The 19,116-nt window shown below is 44.6% G+C and overlaps 1 protein-coding gene across 8 annotated transcripts in view; it reads right to left on the bottom strand.

Moving 5' to 3' along the window:
- ZHX2 (zinc fingers and homeoboxes 2) overlaps positions 1-19,116 on the bottom strand; it is a 74,600-nt gene that overhangs the window by 13,053 nt on the left and 42,431 nt on the right. Inside the window, exon 3 of one of the 8 annotated variants that reach the window (XM_066566030.1) lies at positions 12,370-12,455. The exons of the other annotated variants lie outside the window; for them this stretch is intronic. The gene's annotated coding sequence lies outside the window, so the exon portion shown is untranslated. The remainder of the gene's footprint in view (positions 1-12,369; positions 12,456-19,116) is intronic. 8 annotated transcript variants of the gene reach the window in all.

Genomic DNA, 19,116 nt, shown 5'->3' with positions numbered 1-19,116 from the left:
AGTGCAGGGCTGCACCATGGCCAGGTCAACTTCCATCCCCAAAGCTGGCCCTGTTCTCCTTATATTTTGTTATGGACAGGACTGTGGACAAATAATCTCTATTTTTGGGCTGCTGCCACTGTGGAGTGCCCACAGGAGTGAGGTGCAGGGTGATGCCAGCAGCTGCCTTGAGAGCTCACTGTGTCCTCACTAGGCATGGGGAGGGAACAGAGCTCTCATCCCTCCAGCTCACCTGCCACATCTCGTCTCCCCATACTGCAGGGGGTTGAAAGAAAAGAAAATCTCATTTTTTGAATTTCCTTTTTAAATGAACAAATGCACAAAGCAGCAAAAGGCAACCAGGTGAAAAACAGAAGTGCTTGGCTGCAAGCAGAATCTGTCATTGTGAATGAGGTTTAAACCAAACCACAGAGAACCTGTGTGCAGGAACAAAAACTTTCCATCTGCTCTGCTTCAGCAAAGCCATCCAGGACAGGAGCACACAAGTCAGAAGCAATGCCCTCTTTTAAATTTATCTCTCCACAAGTGTGTCACAGCACTTATGAGTGAGGGCCTAACCTGTCTTCTTTTAATTTCTGAAATTTGTTTAAATAATGAAATAATCCAACCAGTATCCTCTGCTCAATGGAACTCCTGTTAAAACAGCTACAGAGCATCTGACAGGAGAATGAAGTGGGATCTTAATGGGAACTCTGTGCTTGACTGAGGAAATGCCAGATTTCCTATCCTGGCCCCAGACTGGGGAAACTGCAGAGAATCACACAGGAAAAACAAATAGGGTTTTTAGGCCTGGCTGGCACTGTTTTCGAAAATGCTTGCCTGTGTAGCAATGCCACCTTCCATCAGCATAAGGGAACTGTACACTGCAAGCTAAGGGATGATAAAAACAAATCCAAAAGGTTTCTCTTGCTGAATATTTAAATCTTTTCACTCTCTTGCATCTTTACCTCGTGCACATAGCTAAATTTTACACCCTACCTCCACCAGAACAAAAGGCAAATATCTGGGTAGAAACTGAACTCCTTTTCTGCATTGCTGTTCCCACAGGCCCCTCCAAGGTGGTGGCAGAGCAGGAATTTTCCGTGGCACCTGGACACAGCTCAGTTTCACAAAGCATCATTTAAAAACCTGTGAGCTGGGGAAGTGGTAGGGCAGGGGGGAGATAGTGAAAACAAGCAGCATCTCTCCCTCATGCCACAAAACATGAATGAATCTGGAAAAGGCTGTCTAAAGATAACCAAACTTGAGGGTATGTCTAATTCAAAAGCATGGAAAACTTTAATTTTAGCAGAAAGGAAAAAGTGCATCAGAACTATCACTGCTTTGTGCTGCACCTTGCCTTCAGCCAAGGGCTGGAGTAAAGAAAGAGCTTGAACCTCCCAGGCAATGCAAATGTATCTTTACTTTTCACAGATAAACCTCACTTTTAAGAACAAACAGAAAAAAACCCAAACACTTTAGGGACACTTGTGTCATTTGCCAATCAAATATTTCTTTATTTTTTCATCTTACTGCATTGTTTGCTCTGCCCTGTGCTGGCAGAGAGGTCCCAACACCTGGCTTCATTTGAAAATGAACAGTGGGGAAACCACCAGCATGAGGATAACTGCAAATAAGCACATAAATATCTAGCAGTGTTCATTTGCAAGGGCTGGCTGATGTTTGAAGAGGGTGGAAACATTTTATTTTACTGCTTAGGAGCTCAGTCTCCATAATCAGCATCCTCTCAGCTGCACAGGACAAGCAATAGCAAATTACACCCTTGTAATTTAACACCCACTCCCCCCTTGTCTGAAGATGACATTTAATATCACAAAGGTAAAAACTCCTCCTTGGAGCTTTCCCACACCCCTTCCCCAGCTTGAGGACACAGCAGCAGTAACAGAGGAGGAGCACAGAGCTCACCAGCAAGGACTTGTTGGGCACAAACTGTTCAGTCCCTGGCTTCTGGAATACCATCCCACTTCATTTCACAGCAAGTGGATCTCAGCAAAGCTCAACAGAGGTGCCAAGCTGTGCCCTGGGACAGCAGGCAGTGTCCACCTGCTGATCTCCACCTTGCAAACACTGCAGGCTGCTTTTAAGGCACAGACACCACCTTTTCCCTTGTCCTGAGCTGAAGAATTTGCCACACCTTCCAGGATGTGTGACCAACCACACCATGAGGGACCCCAGTGACTCTGCTCATTCCTGGATACCTTCAGCCATCTCCTCTCACAAGCCTGGGGGTCCCTGGATGCAAATGCTGTGTCCCTCTGTGTCTCAGATTTTAACACTGTGTGGCTGCCCACAAGTCACGCTCAAGTTCAGAGCAGAGCAGAAACTCTGCTATCAGAAACTAACTGATATTACCTGACAGCATCATAAACCTGCCTTGACCACCTGCTCTTTGTCCAGGAAGGCTGCAGCAATGCAAACAGAAGCAGCACAGGGCAGAGCTGTCATCCTGCTCCCCCCCAGAGATGCTGAACTCACGCTCATTAAAGCTGTGGTAACGTTTTTCTCCTACAAGCACAAGGATGAGAGGGGAGATTCACATTTCACAGTGCAAAAAAAGAAACATGCCTAGGGTGATGTTCCTCCTTCCTTACAACTGCTTTCAGCATGCAGCTGCTACAGTAATATCAAAAAGCACATCAGCAAGCACAGCAAAAAACATGCTGTTGCTCTCCTCTGTGATAAAACACTTAAGAACATTGCTTAATTACATACAGAAGAATAAGTGGAAGCAAACCAGGGCAAATAATTCCTGCATGATTGTGACTGTAATGATTCACAAAGAAACCCAACAAACCCACACAGAAAGAAAGGCAGGTTTTGTGAATTAGGGCAGAGCTTTTAAAACAGCATTTAAGTCAGACCAGCAGAGAGCTCCAACATCTCTACAGTTTTTTGTAAGCTGAATAAATCCCCATTAAAGGGGAGGTATACCGACTGTTATAGTAATAATTTTTGCAGACATGAAAAAATAAAATTGAAAGTTTGCATATGTTGGTGTAGACATCTCTAATTATAATAAAAATCCCACATGGATATCTGTGGGATGCTGTGACCACGAATATTTTTCTACAGGAAAGCAACAACTGATAATTTTTGTTTCTTTAAAGGATCAGAGACTCACACCTTCCAAAGGTGATCAGCAAACCAAAGTGCCTCTGGGACTCCTGACTTCCCCAGCAACAAGTTCTATGAAACTGGATGTCAGCACATGAATGGGGGCAGGAGCAAACCCAGTGCACATCCCACCTCTGCCCTGCACCCCCCTACATCACAGTCACTGAGAGACTCTAAAAACACAAAGATAAAACAAGAATCAAGTTTTGTTGGGCTGAGGGTGGAATGAAAGGGTTTTTAAAAGGCACCAACAGCTGCAGAAAATCCCAGAGAACTGCATGATGAAGTTAATCACACAAAAGCTGCCTCTTAACATTAACAGCTCAGCTGTGATGTGACCACTGTGTAGAGATAGAAAAACTTACTCTGAAAAACACAGGTATTTTGGGGAAAAAAACCCCTTTGTAGGCTTCACCAGAATAGGCTGTGTGGCAGCACCAGGCAATAGGCTTATTTCAGAGTACACTGCTAACAGGCTGTTCTTTTGAACTAAAATGTTCTCATTCAAGCTGCTGTTAAGCCAAAGATGTGGGGAAAATGGTGGTATGAAGACAAGAGGCCAAACCCTCCCCAGAAAAGGGGAAGTTGAATATTGCATGCTGTGAATTTTCTATTATAAGTACCAATCTGCAATCACTGGCTTGTACTTTTTTTGCCTTTTTTTGCCTTTTTTTAAATGCAGGCTTAATTCAGTTGCTAAAAACTAGATTAGGCCTGACTACTTTTTTGTTTTCTGAAAAAAAATCTACTCATGATTAGAAACTGCACTTTACAAACTGGTTCATGCCCTGAAAAAATATTTATATTGTAGCAACAGTCACTAATTCCACCCAAGACATGGTCATAATCTTGGTAAAGGCAGGAGATGGTCCTTCTCCAGGAGAGCACACACCAGAGCAGGAGGGAGAAGAACACTGAAGTGCCAAGGTGGGGACAAAATCCATGTTTCCTTGCTTCCCAGGCACTGCTTTCTCCTCCAGAAAAAGGGCTGGCAACCCACAGCTTGCTCACAAAAGGGACATGTGGGTGAGTGTGGTCACTGCAGCTCCCACTGGTTTGTGAAGTTGGTGCAGTCTGGGCAAAGCTTTTTTTCCTTGCAGGGTGAGCTCCTGCACCCAGAGGCACCCAGACCTGCAGGACACCTGACTGGGAAAAGCTTTTATTCCTTGCAGTGTGAGCTCCTGCCAGAGGCACCCACGTCCTGCTGGACCCCTGACTTGGCTGCTGCCCTGCTCTGGAGTCACAGATGCTCAGGGACACAAAAGGAGCCCAAATCCCAGCGGCACCTGGCTGTGCACTCCAAACCCACAGGGTGATGGTGGCTGCCCTGCTGAGGCCTTGCTCTCTCCTTTGGGAAGGAGGAATACAAACTGAGCTCTTCCAAGCAAGATGATGCACGAACAACCCATGCCAGGTACAGTCAGGTCCATCAGCAAATGTTCTCAACACCCACAGAGGGGCTGGGCTGATCCTCTGTCCAACACCCTCCACTGGTGGCTTCCAGGGGCAGCAAGCACCAAAACAGCAATCATGTACCCTGTCCAAATTCTCTCCTTTAATTAGTGGTGTGTTCAGTGTTTACTCCTAGGGTGGGTACTTGCATGTTCAGAAGAGAGAAATAAAGACTAACAGACTTCTAACAAGAGAAACAGAAAAGCTATAAAAACATTCATTCTAATAAGTTTAATTACGTGTCTGTGCAACTCATTGAGTTCTCATCATTGGACTAAATTAAAGTCACTGGATATAAATAATTTTTCATATTGAGTTTTCATCTAGCATGATGTGGTAGGAGGACACAGACTTACAGACATAAAGTAAAAATTATCTGTTCTGCTTAGTGGGTTAATGTATCTGGATGTATCTGTTTTTTATGCAGAAAAAAATAGTTTATCCTGTTAGAATGCTCAGCTTAACTTCTTTTCAGATACACTTGAAAGAGCAGTATTTTTCTAGGAAATAGTGGATATGTTAAAATAAGTATTCTTTGCTTAGAACAGTTTTTAGTAATAATTTCTTATTAGTTTAGATCAAATATCTAAACAGCAACATCTGGTCCACTTTCTCCTTCATGTCATCTGTCCTTCCATAACACTGCCACCTAGACAAGGAACAGCTGTATACATTTCCAGTGTAACTATATATTTTATATATTATCATGTATTTTTTCTCCTCAGGTTTTATTGTTACTATAGAGACATTCTAAGTTAAATTCTTCCAAAGCAGAAAGAACATGAGCTGTGACAGAATCAAGACATTCAATTTTTTTACTTTGCTTACAAAACTTAATCAACAGTGCAGAAGTTTTCCTGCTTTAATACTTCTTACACTACTTGGCTCCCTTCTCAAATTCTTCTGCTCTGGGAACCACAGCACCCTGCCTTTAGTCAGCTGAGTGTCCACTACTTCCAAAATAAAATTATCAAGGCACTCAAACACTTTTGCAGGTGAATTGCAATGGGGAAAACAAAATAAAAATCATATAAACAGCCCTCTTGCAAGGCTGCAAGGTAGAAATGAGCTCTAAATTTCTCAAAAAAACCCCAAGAGCTCTCACTTCTCAAGAAGTAGCCCCTAGAGCCCTGCATGCCTTGGCTCTGACAAGTACATGGCACACACCACAGCAGAAAATGGGAAAAAGCCCCCAGAGGACCTGATGGAGGGAAGGAGAGAAGGCTAAGGCCACAAGGCTGTTTTGGTGACCACTCCTAAGAAGTGTTTAGATTTGAGGGTAAAAGAGAAGAAACTTCTGTCACCAGCATGTCATGTCTCAGCGAGACAAGCAGCACACACACCTGTGGGAGGTTTGGGCCAACTCTATTTGTCCAATGTGGGAAGCAGCCTTTCCATCAGCCTCATTCACCACAACTGCAGCACTGAAATAGTCTATGGAACTCCCAGGACAGAGGAAGGAGCTCAGTAATTAACAGAAAACATTAGTAACCTGTGTGTCTATAGCTGCACAGCTCCCTGTTTGACTCACTCACCCTGTATTAGAAAAGGCAGATGGTTTGTGATTTGTGCAGCTGATGAATCACTGCACCTCTTTCCTCCCTCCCAGTGGCTTCTCTCTGTATCTTCACATTCCCCAGTGAGACCTACAGATTGGAGGATAACACACTACAAGCAGAGCAGCATAATGTCTCCTGCCACAGGATGGTTTTACCTGTGGCCCACAAGCACTGCTGTTCTCTCCTGTTCCATTTCCCCACCCACTTGCCTACACATGGGTGAACTCAACAGCTATTGCTTGAAGTTGTCTTCACTGACACTGCTTACACAGTCTGAACCTCTGCACTACTGGGAAAAATTTCAGTACATGGTAATTTTGCCTTTTAAAACATCAAGTCTGGCTTATAAACTGTAAAAACCAAAAATAATAATTTCCTGAATGGAAACTCTTGAGCTACAGTACCAGATGCTATTGAAGGAAGAAGCCCCAAAGCTGGGTTTGGGGTACAAAGATGTGTCTTTAAAGCCCACCACACTGAGCACTTGCACAGCAATGAAAGGGAAATGTTTCACCTCAACACTTCCATTAACAGTTTAGACACATTTCTTTCAAAACAGGACCACTCCTGGAAACTGCCACACGGCTTTTCACAGGACCTGAGCACCCAGTGACCTCCAAACTCAGCCAGGGGGTACCGAACAAATCTGATGTCCAAGGCACTTCAGGGCAGCTCCAATTTTAAGCACACAGAGTCAGCTGCTGGCCTAACTCACACAGTTTAGTGACCTGCTCTATTAGGAGACTCCTGTGGTACAGATGAACCCCAATATTTCTAGGAAGACATTTCCTTTCTCAAACCTGACTCAATTTTGTCACCACTATAGCCAGAACCTGACCTCCTAGCCATGACAGAGACAAAAATCAGCACATGGGAAAGTTGGCTGCTGCTGGTTAAGAGGAGTGAGATGCTTGGGAAAATTCCATAGGCAGTGCTTTGCATCAGTCTGATCTCCTCAGCTTCCTGGTGATGAGCAGATTTGGTTCAAATGAGGGGCACTGCAAATATCTTGCTGTAAGTAATTTTCACTCACTCTCATCTTGTCGTGTACATTACCTTTTGTTGTGCTCTGCTTGCTTAAAGAAAAGGCTCTTTTAAAAGTGGCCTGGTGATAAAAGTAAGTTCCACATTTAGAGCATCTAAAAGCAGTGACATGACTTCCACCCACCATGTAAAACAAATATTTTTTTAGGTCCTTTCCCCTCGTGTAGGAGCCTGCCTTAGATAAGTTAATGACCCATGGTGATCAGAGGATCCCACAGGTCCAATATTTGGAGGTTTTACAGCTGTTAAGATACCTATCCTCACAGCAGGACTGTGAGTTAAGGCACTGCTATTATTCCCATTGCTCAAATGGGCAATTAAGGCATGAAGAGAACATGGCAGAGGCTTTGCTAAATGGCCAAATCAATTTACAGCTTGCTGCCACCCAAACTGGATATCAGAGTGCAAAAATCATGCCTTACCCAAGGTCTTCAGCAGGGCTGGAAACTGCATTGAGGTTTTTGGTTACTGCTCCAATCTCCAGTAAATTCAGTTTACCCTCCCAGCTCACAAGTGGAAAACATTTAACAGCCCCTGTAAAAGCAGCAGGTACTCTTAGATTTGGTGCTTTTTTGCTGGGACCTAAGTCACAAAACCACCACAACTTTCATCAGGAGGCTCATGGGAGGAAGCAAAAGTCTAAAGATAAAAGGTCTGAACTCTTCTGTTTTCTCTCAGAAATCACTCATTGGGCCAGGTGCACATATACAAGAGAGAAGCTTCTCAGCCAAGGTTGCTAAACCTCCCCGTCCTTACACAAAAGAAAAGCTCCCTTCCTCTGCAGCTGCTGCACAGCAGATCATTAGCAAACCACACCAACTCCTCCTGTCCTTCCTCTGCTTGAATCATAAAGTTCAAGAACGCTTCCCCTTTACACTTTTTGCCAAAATTCTGGAAAAAACAAGTATTTTAGAGAGGGTTCCCATGTAACAGAGATCTTCTTGTGACAATTCCATCTCACACAAAGTCTGTGGGCACCATCCATACACTTGTTCCCTTCTCTCTGGAGGCCCTGCATGGGTTGACCCACACCATTTGCAGTCAAGAGCACACATTTTTTTCTGCTTGTTGGTGATACAAGCTCAGCATTCCTAGCACGAATCATATTATTCTTTGGTCAGTTCCTCAGCCAGCTGTGAGGTCAAATGCTGAAAAAGTGACCATCTAAAAAAAGCTTAGTTACACTGCTTTCTCTCATTTGAATCACATGCTGTGCTTGTGTTTGTTGAAGTTGTTTTACTACATCTGCTGTACTTCATCCCTTGCAATTCCCACTCAGACCAACCCTACACATAATTTCCTCCTTATTACCTTCAAGTTTTATCTCAGCACTTTGTTTTCAAAGTGTATTTCATTATTTCTCCTTCTCTTAGTAAGCACCCAGTCCTCATACACATACAAAGCACTTTGTTTTAGTGTAACCCTAGTGTAATTGTGTGACAGAGAACCTACCACATGTTCCACAGAAGAGGCTGAGAGACAATAAATTAGGAGTCCAGCAAGATCCTTCTGAAACATTTGCATGCTTTCCTTTCACTGCAGATTACATAACACCTTCCTTACTGGCCATTTGAGGCATCTAAGACAAGACCAAGACACCACCTCCTGTCTGCCATCAGAAACCAGAAACCAGCTGAAGCAGCACTGATGTTCCAGACATTCTACACCCTATGAAATGAGAAATCAAAAGCTGTTTAAGTTATTCACCAAGTGACACTATTCTAATTTCTTCAGTCGTCCAAATACGCTCCCAATCAAATATTTATTTTCCTTGGGAAAATCCCTGACTATAAATAGAACTTTTAATCAAACCCCCCCAAAAGCCAACAAAACCCCCAGAGTTAGAAAGCCTTTCAAAACTGTGCTTACTTATGGGGAAAAGGCCTGTCTGGCCCCACAGGACGCTGAGGTTTCGGGTGGCTATGAACATTTCAGTGTCCCTACAGGCACCTGGCAGGCAGGCAGGCAGGCACACAAACGCCATTTTCCCCAGAGATCACGGGGCCAAACGAGCTTCCTCTTCCTCCCTGCACACCCTGGCTGCTGCAGTTTGTCACAGGGCAGAGCCACTGCCCTCTGAGCACAGTAACAGCTCTGCTGCCGGGAGGATTTGGCAGGGCCACAAAGGACCTTTGTCCGTGCCAGAAGTTGAGCGCACAATGCAATCCTTCCCCCTTGTCACACAGAGCTGGGCTTCCCTGCCTGGGCTGGAAACACTCCCCCAGTGACTGCACCCCACAGACCCAAACCTGTCCCCCTCCCCAGCATGGGATCCTTCTTCCCCTATCCAGTGCTGCAGGCCAGTGGGGAGCAGTGGCTGCTTTTGGGAGCCTTTAATTTTGGCGAATTCTACCCAGACCTGCTGCAAGGATGAGTCTGAGTGAGTGCCAGAGCTCTGCCCTCAGTCTCTCTACACAACTTTTTCCACCTAGATACTACAAGACCACCTGGGGTCTTGTGTAATATAAGGGTCTCCAATTCCCAGGTATATTCTTGTCTTCAAGAGGCCAGAAACTTGGCAGACTGATCTCATTTCACCCAACAGTATGTGATTCCATTGTGCCACATTCCTCTGTTTGTGTTTGATCTGCCAGCCTGTGTGTGCACGTATATACAACTTTTTTTTTTCAATGCAGCAGCTCTAAATTCAGCCTGTCCCATCTTTCCCTCAACTGGCCCTTGAAATGAGGGTCCCTAGGCCAGGACAGGAGCTGCCAGCACCTTGGAGCTCTGGGAAAAGATGCCAACATGGGATGTAGGGGACAGAGGATGAGCACACCCCAACATTATGCTGCTGGAAAAAAGTGGGATTTAGCAGGATGTAAATGTCTCTGCATTTTCATTTCACTCCAGAAATACAAAGAGGAAATGATTACTGAATCATTCACTAACTATTTAATATCCCAATTCAAAAGAACCAGGGATTCTTCTGGAACTATACAGCAAAAGAGCAAAAAGAATCTTTGCAAGTAAGACCTGATATGTATTAAAAAATAGTGGGAATCGACATAATTGTAAATACAGTGAGATTAGCACAATCCAAGCCTTTGGAGACTTTTTCCACAGCACATGATACAAAGCAGGACATGTTTAGATTCTTCTACTTTTCATCTGAAGCATCAAGGGATACTGATCAAACCAGTTCCTACTTTCATAACTGAGCTTGACCTGGACCATCCATAGCCTAGATACTTTGGCACAAAACACCCCTTATAATCCCAAACCCAAAAGGAACCATGTTTCACATGGAGAAATTATTACTATATTGAGGAATAAAATGCCAAGGAAAACAACAAGAGAAGAACTGGCTAAATCTCCCATTCATTTATTTCTAACCAGCATTTGCCATCAGAACACCTAAGTGTGACCAAGCACTTGGCTCCTCCCATCTCCTCCCACAGGTTTCAATCCCAGAGTGCTCACTGTTCCCAGCTGTGGCATCACCTCTCTGTCTCCCTGGAGCTTGGATTTCCCCAAGGGCCACTTCATACTCCTCCAGATGAAGAAACTGTAACAATGATGCTTGAGCAATACTTGAGAAATGCAGCAAAGGAGGAGAACTGCTCCATAAAACAGTTTCTCACTGAAGAGTATTTGTTTAAACTTTTTTAAAAGAATTTTTTAAAACTCGGTTTCTTTTCCTCCTGTTCCTGGGATGCCAGGACGAGGCCTGCAGCAGTGTGCCCAGGGCTTATGCTCACCCCCACCATCTGTAGCAAACCCTCCTCCTTCCTGCTCTCTCCTCCGAGCTGCAAAACAGGCTCCAACCATCCAGTCACCAAAATCCAGTGTGACACTATTATTCAGTATTTGTTGGCCAAAACACATGTGTGCTCCTTCCAAGGGAAGGAACAAAAACAAACAAAAAACCCCCTCTTAATGATATAATTTCAAAAGACACTGATTCTGTCACCAGCTTGTGTTAATTTAGATGGTCACCTGGTTTTATAATGTTTGTGAAAATTCTTCTCTCAAAAAGAAACAGCCACCAAACACTCCAGTATGAACTCTGTGCAACGTGGCAGCTCTTTCCATGGCAACCCACCAGCACCAAGCCTCCTTTTCTCCACAGACTTTGCTGCACAGAAAAGGAGGGCAGAGAAAGAGCTGCTGCAAAGCTCTGGCTGTTGCTGCCACCCTGGCAATCCTGCCACCCCTGGGAACCAAAACTTTGGGGAAAGGCAGCACTTCCACAGCCTCACTGCTGAAACGTGGCTTAGCCCCAGCTGCTAACCAGCTGCTGGGTCATTTGCAGGTTGCTTGGTTTGCTGGGTTTGTAAAGCCCAATCAATTTTTTTTGTTTCCTAAACAGCATGAAATATTACCTTGGTAGTTCCCAAATCATTCTCCACACAGAAGGGAGTGGAATTAAGGCAACTAGGCCAAGCTCTCAGATGGTCTCCACATGCAACAGCAGGATGGTCGCTGAGGGCACCTCCTTCTGGAGGACAGACAGACAGACCTGCCACTGCCCTGGGCAGCCTGGCCAGCGTGGAGCCAGGAGCACCCACAAGCTCCCTGATGTTCTGCTGGGACCAACTGGAAAACAGCAAGGCTCCCAAGCTTGTCTCTGCCACTACACATTTTCCATCTAAACACAGCCCCTGCCCAGGCTCTTTGATGAAAACTTGAGCAATTCAGCACCCCCACGCACGTGGGAGCTAGGATCTTCTCTTTGGCTAGTCTGAAGTTAGCCATGTAGCCAAACCTCTTGTGTCACTACAGGCAACCCAAAACTGAGCCACAAGCTCCCCAGACTTCCTCCCCTGGACCTCCTCTCACAGGCACTCCCTCCCTGCCTCATCACCTGCAAGGGTGCCTCAAGCACTGGGACAGCCCACACTGGAGTGGTCCTGGGTTATTTCTCCTGAAGCTTTATGTGAAGATTTAATTACATAGAAGTTTCTGAAGTTTAGGAAAAGCCATGTTCCACAGCAATAGGTGATGCTATTATTTGAAGTGACCTGACCCCAAAATCCAAATAAGAAGCAGGGATGGGGACAAACAATAGTGCCATCAGTAAGGCTGGAGATGGCAGAGACTTGAAACCAGATCTCAGAGGAGCATTCATCAGCCATGACCTCTCATATCTACTGTGGATTTTAGACATTTTTCCCAACAAAAGCATTGACAAAACAGACACTTATGTGGAGAGCTCATTTCCAGCAGATCAGCTGCCTTCTGGCAGGGAAACACTCACCCATGAACATTTCCTGAAGCAATTCCTACCTCAACACTTCTGTGATATTCAGGGAACTAGGTCAAGACTTACTGCAGGCTTCTCACCTGAAAGAAGAGCCCAAGGAAAAACAAATTACTGAATTACTTTTGTGTTTTCTCCCCAAAGTTCCTTTTCTCTTCATGATTTCTTTGCCTTGTGGAAGTGATCTGCTTCTCCTCCAACACCTTTTGTCTTCTCTACCCTCACCAAAATGTTCACAGGGCAAAGGAAGCTTAGGCAGAAGAAACCAAACAAACTGTTCACACAGTTCCTGGCTTGTGTGGTCTCCAGAAATGCTCCAGAGAGGGAGTCCCTGTAGAGCAGGGCTGCTTTGGGCTTGGAGGGGAATTGGGCTGTATGTGATCCAGCTCATTCTGTTTCCCTGGTATGTACTGTAGACTCACAACACTAAATTAAAGGATAAAATCAGAGGGGAGAGAAAGGGAACAAACAAGAAATCCTTAAAATCCCACCCTGCTCATGCAGGCCATGGGCCTCTGCCTTTTTGAAAAAAAAATATAATTTCTAAAGCAAAGTTATCCCATGTGTGGTACTGCAAGAGGAGAAAAGAGAGACAGGAAGCAGGAACAGACTGCAGAGCCTGCAATGGAAAATCCTCACTCTGTCCCTGAGCAGTCCTCTTGTAACACTTATTTTAATAAAGTGAATATGATGAAACACAGCCCAATTGTACACAAAACTGCTGAGAAATTGGATCCAGCTGCTGAAATCAGCTCTGGAACCCCTCCTCTCCTAGTCCTGCCAGTTCACATCAGTTAATTCCATCCAAACCACCCCCAGCCAAGAAGGGACAGGAGAAATGAGACAGGATGGGTCAACCCCACATTTGATTCATCTTCAGAGCAGGGCCAGTGTGTGAATCTTTATTGGTCTCTTTTGTCACTCGCCAAGGTTCAACCATGGCATCTCTGGCTGTCCCCTAATGATGAAAGGTGACACTGACTAACAGACTTCAAGGGCAATGTCCATGCAACTTGGCCTTAGCTCTTGCATGAGCAAGTGAGAAAATAGCCTTAATATTAGGTATAAGAAAGCAAATTTTAAAAGGGCCTGTTTTTTTTCTCATCATTTGCTTTTAATTCTAGATCTTATTCTTTTAAAACTGAATTCAAACAGGAATAGACAGATTTTCCTGCTTTTGTGGAATAAATCAGCCCAGCTCCTGAGGTCAGTGTTTTCAGACCAACACATGAAAGCAGAAGATGGGTCTGAGGAAATTCAGTGCTGGCTGATTCATCCTTTAGAAAGGATGAAGAACAACCATCCTGGACGTCAGGTTTGTTCCTTTGAAGGCAAAACAATTTAGTGTTGGTATCAAGTTGGCAGGAACTGGAGGGAAAAAAAAAGGCAACCCTGTCCAGACTGCCCTGAAATATCTTTTCAGGCTTTAGATGCTGAACAATGAAAGAGCCTCCATGGTCCATTAGGTTTGCACTGAACAGAAGTGAGGTGAAGGGCATCATTCCTCGTTCACTACTTGCATGGTGGCTGAGCACTGCTGCCCTTCTCATGTCCCCTGGCACAGACATGCACACAGAGACAGGGCAGCAAAGGAAGAGAACCACAAGTTATATGACCCACTGAAATGTTCCCAGATGGAATCTACACTTCATGTTTCACAGGAAACAAAGCATAGCCTGAAACTTGTGAAAACAAAACTGCACAGCAAAAATTCACCAAAAGCACAGTATGAGAGAAAGAGTGAAGACAAAAAGTGCACTCAGATTTAATTCAGATTTGGAGAAATCAAGAGTGTTGGTGGAGAAAAAAAAAAAGTCTTTTCTCCTTGGACAGCCCCATTTCAAGATGCAGGTACACACTCACACAATGTGTATCCAGCTATATAAAACCAGCACATGCCATCACTGTTTGCTTAGAGTGTAAATAGCATCAGGAAAGAAACACCTTTCAACCTGTCCCTCTGCTTGCTTTCAGTCCCAAGTGACTTGTAAGAAGGGCCATCTGAAGATGCTCAGTAGCAGGTCAATCTTTCCCAGCAGGTAGAAGAGCAATAAATCAATTGCTTTAAAAGAAAAAAAAAAAAAAAAAGGAAAAAAAAAACCCAAACCAAAAAAACCCCTGAGGCTTGCTGGGAAGAAGTAAAATTGGGGGAAAAAAGAGGTAAGATGAAAAGAACCTGTAATCCCTTTAATGCAGCACTGAACTTCTTCTGAAGAGAAAGCACAGTAATGATAAGAAAAGGAAAGGAAAGTGAAAGAAGAAAGTAGCCCATTGACACTAGGTACAGATATTATTTTTAATGGGCATTAGGTCAGCAGGGCATTTTCCATCTGCCCTGCTTAAACCAGAGCTTGATGATGTTACATATGTGATTTTAATACAGCATTTATCCTGGTGGGACTGTAAGTTTGTTGTGTGTGTGCATGTGTACATGGGTATTTTGATGGGTTTTCCTGAGGGGAAGGGCAAATTTGTAAGCAGATGATGAAAACAGCAGATGTTGGGCTGCACTTCTACTGATTTTGGGGTTGCTTAGAAGGGAGAGAGAAAGAAATCATCAGCAACAAAGGGCTGTGAGGACTTGGAGAGGAAGGGAAGAGGAGAATGAAGGAGAAACAGCTTTTCTCTCAGCCTCCTGCAGTCCTTCTGGATTCAGCTCAAATGGCCAAAGGGAAGCCCTGCTGCTCTGGAATCCCACAGCCCTGCTGCTCTGGAATCCCACTGGGCAGGGGCAGCTCCCCTTTACCAGCAGGGCCCTGGACAGGACTCCAGGCTCTTCTCCCCTGCCAAATGCACAGGAACTGCCATGACCCTCACTCCTGCCCAGTTCTTAGCCCAACCTCCAGGCCTGCCCATCTCAGCTCAGAATCCGGGACAAGGCAGCAACGATAAAATACATTTTTCCTGTATTTTTGTTAGTCATCTGATGATTCACATAGACAAAGAGATCACAGTCTTCCTCCTTCAAAAAGTCTACATAAAAAGGAAAGATCACGATTCCACATTTTGCTTTTTTTTTTCAAATTCCACAGTGCTTTTCTAATCTAATTCAATAAGAACTATGCAAACTAACTGGAGCCTGCCAGAGTTCCCAGTTAGCTGCTTGACTAACACAGTGCAAGCTAAGGAAGATTAGTTGGAAGCTGAAGTCAATGTTTAAAACACAGATTAGAGACAGGTTTGGAAGTTAACTCAGAAAACCATACCCTACAACCTCAGCAATCTCTTCAGTTTAATTACCACAGCTTTAGGATACTCTGCCATAATTAGATCATACATCTCTAAAGGTGTAAAAGATCCCTGGAGAACACCACCATTAGTGCCAGCACCAGTTCCTTACATCCTTAACTACAGGCAGTGCCTTCTAGTTGAACATATCCTAAATAAACCCAAAACAAGCCCAGACTCTTTTTCTGCCCATTGATAGGCAGCAGTGGTAGAACCCAAAATGGTCACTGTTTCAGGAAACTTGAAGACTTGAAAACATCTGTTAGACCTGAAGAACAAAGCAGAAAACATCCACATCTCTATGGGGAACCTCCATCATGTGCACTACAAGTGTGTGCTGCCATGGATGGTGCAGGGATTCACTTTCTCCTTGGCATGTGAAACTGGAGTAGGAAAAAGAGACCCAACAAGAAGTTTAATATTCACAAGCTGCTGTAAGAACCACCAAGGAGTTAACAATTTCCACTGGTTGTACTTTACAAGGGGCAAGATAGAAATAGGGATACATTTTTAAATTTAATTTTACAATCCCTGAGGATTATATTCCAGGAAATTACTCTCTTATGTGACTGTGGTTACTGCATGACATTTTGGTCACATTATCTCAGACTCCTTTTTGGCACATCTGTCAGATGGGATTCACCATATATTTAATGGCATGCAACACTGGTTCAAATATAATTTACTAAAAATATAATTTACTACAGCAAGTTAAGAAAACCTTTTTCTTATGCTTCAGGTTACAGCTTAACTCAGAAATGCCTTCACACAATACTCATCCAATTTTAAGATCTCCCATGTAGATTTCTGGAACTTTAAACAAGAAAAGAACACCCCCCCCCCAAGACAGATAAAACTGCTTTAACTGCTTTACATCAATTAGAGAAATACAAGATACTGTTTGACTGCACTGAACTATCTCAATCCTAATACCTTCTCCAGCATTTTTGAGTTATTCATGTAAAGTCATTTCTCTGCATGATTCCTAGGCAGGATTTCTATGGCAAGAAGGTTTACCCAGATCAACAGTTTTTCTCCAATCACAATGTCACTGCTACAAACTCAAACAAGCCCCACTCCTTGTCCCAAAGAGTTTACACACTATGTCCCTGCTAATATGGGAGTCAGGAGGACTATTAGATGTAAATTGCTTTGAAGGTAGAATAAAAAGGGTGTTAAATATTGCTGTCTTCACCAGTCAATATACTTCAAAACTCTCTGCTAACACTATGGTAAAAATAGCAATTTTGAGCAACAAGCTACATGCTCCACAATTGGTGGCTCAGGAGCAACAAGCTACACCCAGCATTACTGTCTCTGACAATAGCCCCACACAGGCAAATTTGTTTTAGGGATAAACTGAACAAATTTCAACATATGCAGCCAGACAGATTTTGCTCAAACCCTTCAGGCAATGAGCTGGGTGTGCTTGTACCCTGCAGAGGGCAAGGAGCAAGAGGGATCCAGCAGAATGGCACCAACCTTGCAAAGGGAGGAGCACCCCCTGGGAAAGGGTGGCTCACTTGGGGTCAACTGCTGCTGTGCTGAAGGTGCACAGAGCAATGTGACACCCAGCCATGATGAGGAGGGTCTTGGAGAAGGGGATAAGGAGCAGCAGAGGAGCACCAGGCACCTCCAGTAACCCACCCAGGGAAGGATGCACAGACTGGCAGCATGTGTGGATCTAGCCATGCTGTCAGCCACCTTTTGATCAAGTAAAAAAACCCAACAAATCAACAAAAAAGCAATTCACCAGATTCATCCACAGGAATACAAAGCTCTCCCACCTTCCAATTGTCTGGAATAAAATCCAGCCTTTGTAGAGCAGACACAACCTAATTTTCCTTTGTGTTCCGTACTTGAATCTCCAGCGTTCTGGGTCTGTGTTGCCATCCCAGCTGAGGCTCCCACCAGCAGGAAGCACCAGGGAAAGCCCCAGGACACACAATGAGATCTTTGCAGAATGCTCTGGCCAGCAAACAGGACAGCTGGCTCCTTGGCTCAAGCAGATTTGGGAGTATCTAAGAAGGAAAGTGCAGCTAATTACATGAACTCCTTGAACATCTCAGTTTCCTGTGAGGTGACCCAGGGCTGTCCCACCTTTCAGAGCTCTCAAGGCTGAGTGTTTGAGGAAGAGCAGAGGCACAGAGTGCTGCCAAGGTTAATCCTCTGAGAGTTCTCTGGAAAGCAAACCAACAGCAACCAAGGAGGCTGCACAGAAGAGGGTGGCTCCTCCTGGAAAGAGACCTGGTGTTCCACAGTTGTGGAGGTGACACAAAATGTGAGCAACTCAGTAAACAGCCCAGGAGCCTCCACCTCAGCAGGCACTACACCAGGACCAGCTGAGGCCACAAACCTGCACTGCATGGGGCAAGAGCTGATGCATTTGAAATTTCATTTCTTGCAAAATTCCTAGCATTAGAAAGCAATACAAAAGCAGCACATGTTAAAGGAGAGGTTCAGTCAGCAGCCAGTTTGTGTAAAGTCACCTCAGTGCTCAGGGTGTTGAGAAGGGGTTCTGTAAGGAACAACCTGTGGAAAGTTGCAGAGTTGTGCTGTTGATGTTCATTATGATGATGTTGCCACCACTAAATTTACTGGTGTGTTTCAGCAGCCAGGGAAGAGCACAGAACACCTGAGCCCAGTGCTCCATTCCCCTGACACATCCCAGAGCACAGCACACAGACTGAGCAGGAGAAGCCACAGTTAACAGGTATCTACCCATGACCAGCCTCAGACACCTGATGGGCACAGCTCTGTGTTTGCTGGCAGGCAAGTGATGTGTGGCAGAAGCAGGGACTGTGATTTGCAGGGGTAATTCACCAGCTATACCTTCCAGTTACTTTGTTGCATGTTGTTTTAATTTTTTCTTTCATATTTGCCAAGTGGGAAGCCCCAGTCACTGGCAGTGGCACAATAAGGCTCCTCTCACAGACCCAGCACTTTTGAGCAAGGAGAGCATGGATGCACAAGAAGAGGGAGGTGCTAGACAGGTTTGAAACCAAGCCTGCATGAGCCTGAAGCAAACTAAGATACTGGAATGATCACATGGCTCTCCCAACCCTGGGAGGCTGCTGAGAGATGCAGCCTTGAAACTATCAACCCTTATAAATGAGATTTTTTCAAGTTTATTACTTTTGCAACCAGCTTATGAAACCCTCTAAATACCTTCGACTTGTTTTGCTATTTAAATGCTCTCTGGAGTCCCTTACTCTTCTACCAAGTGGAGCTGAATCACTGCTTCCTTCCCCCTCTGCCACCACTGCAGCTTTTTGGAGGTCACCATCACCCTTCTTTCCATTTATCCTGTCCCTGAGTGCACAGCTTGGTGTGTACCAGATATATCACAACTGCACAGGGGCTGAGCACAGGGCTGGGTTTGTTTCTTTCCTGGTTAGCTTCAGGCTTAAAGGACACCCTGAAGCTGTTCTCTGCTGGGAAAGGAGATTGATGAGCACCATCATCCCCTGGTGCTTGCCAATGCCCCCACCATGGTGGCATATCACATCACGTGCC

Source organism: Molothrus aeneus, chromosome 1 (assembly GCF_037042795.1).
Source record: "Molothrus aeneus isolate 106 chromosome 1, BPBGC_Maene_1.0, whole genome shotgun sequence".
In the NCBI taxonomy this organism is placed as follows: domain Eukaryota; kingdom Metazoa; phylum Chordata; class Aves; order Passeriformes; family Icteridae; genus Molothrus; species Molothrus aeneus.
This window is presented reverse-complemented; position numbering and strand designations above follow the sequence as displayed.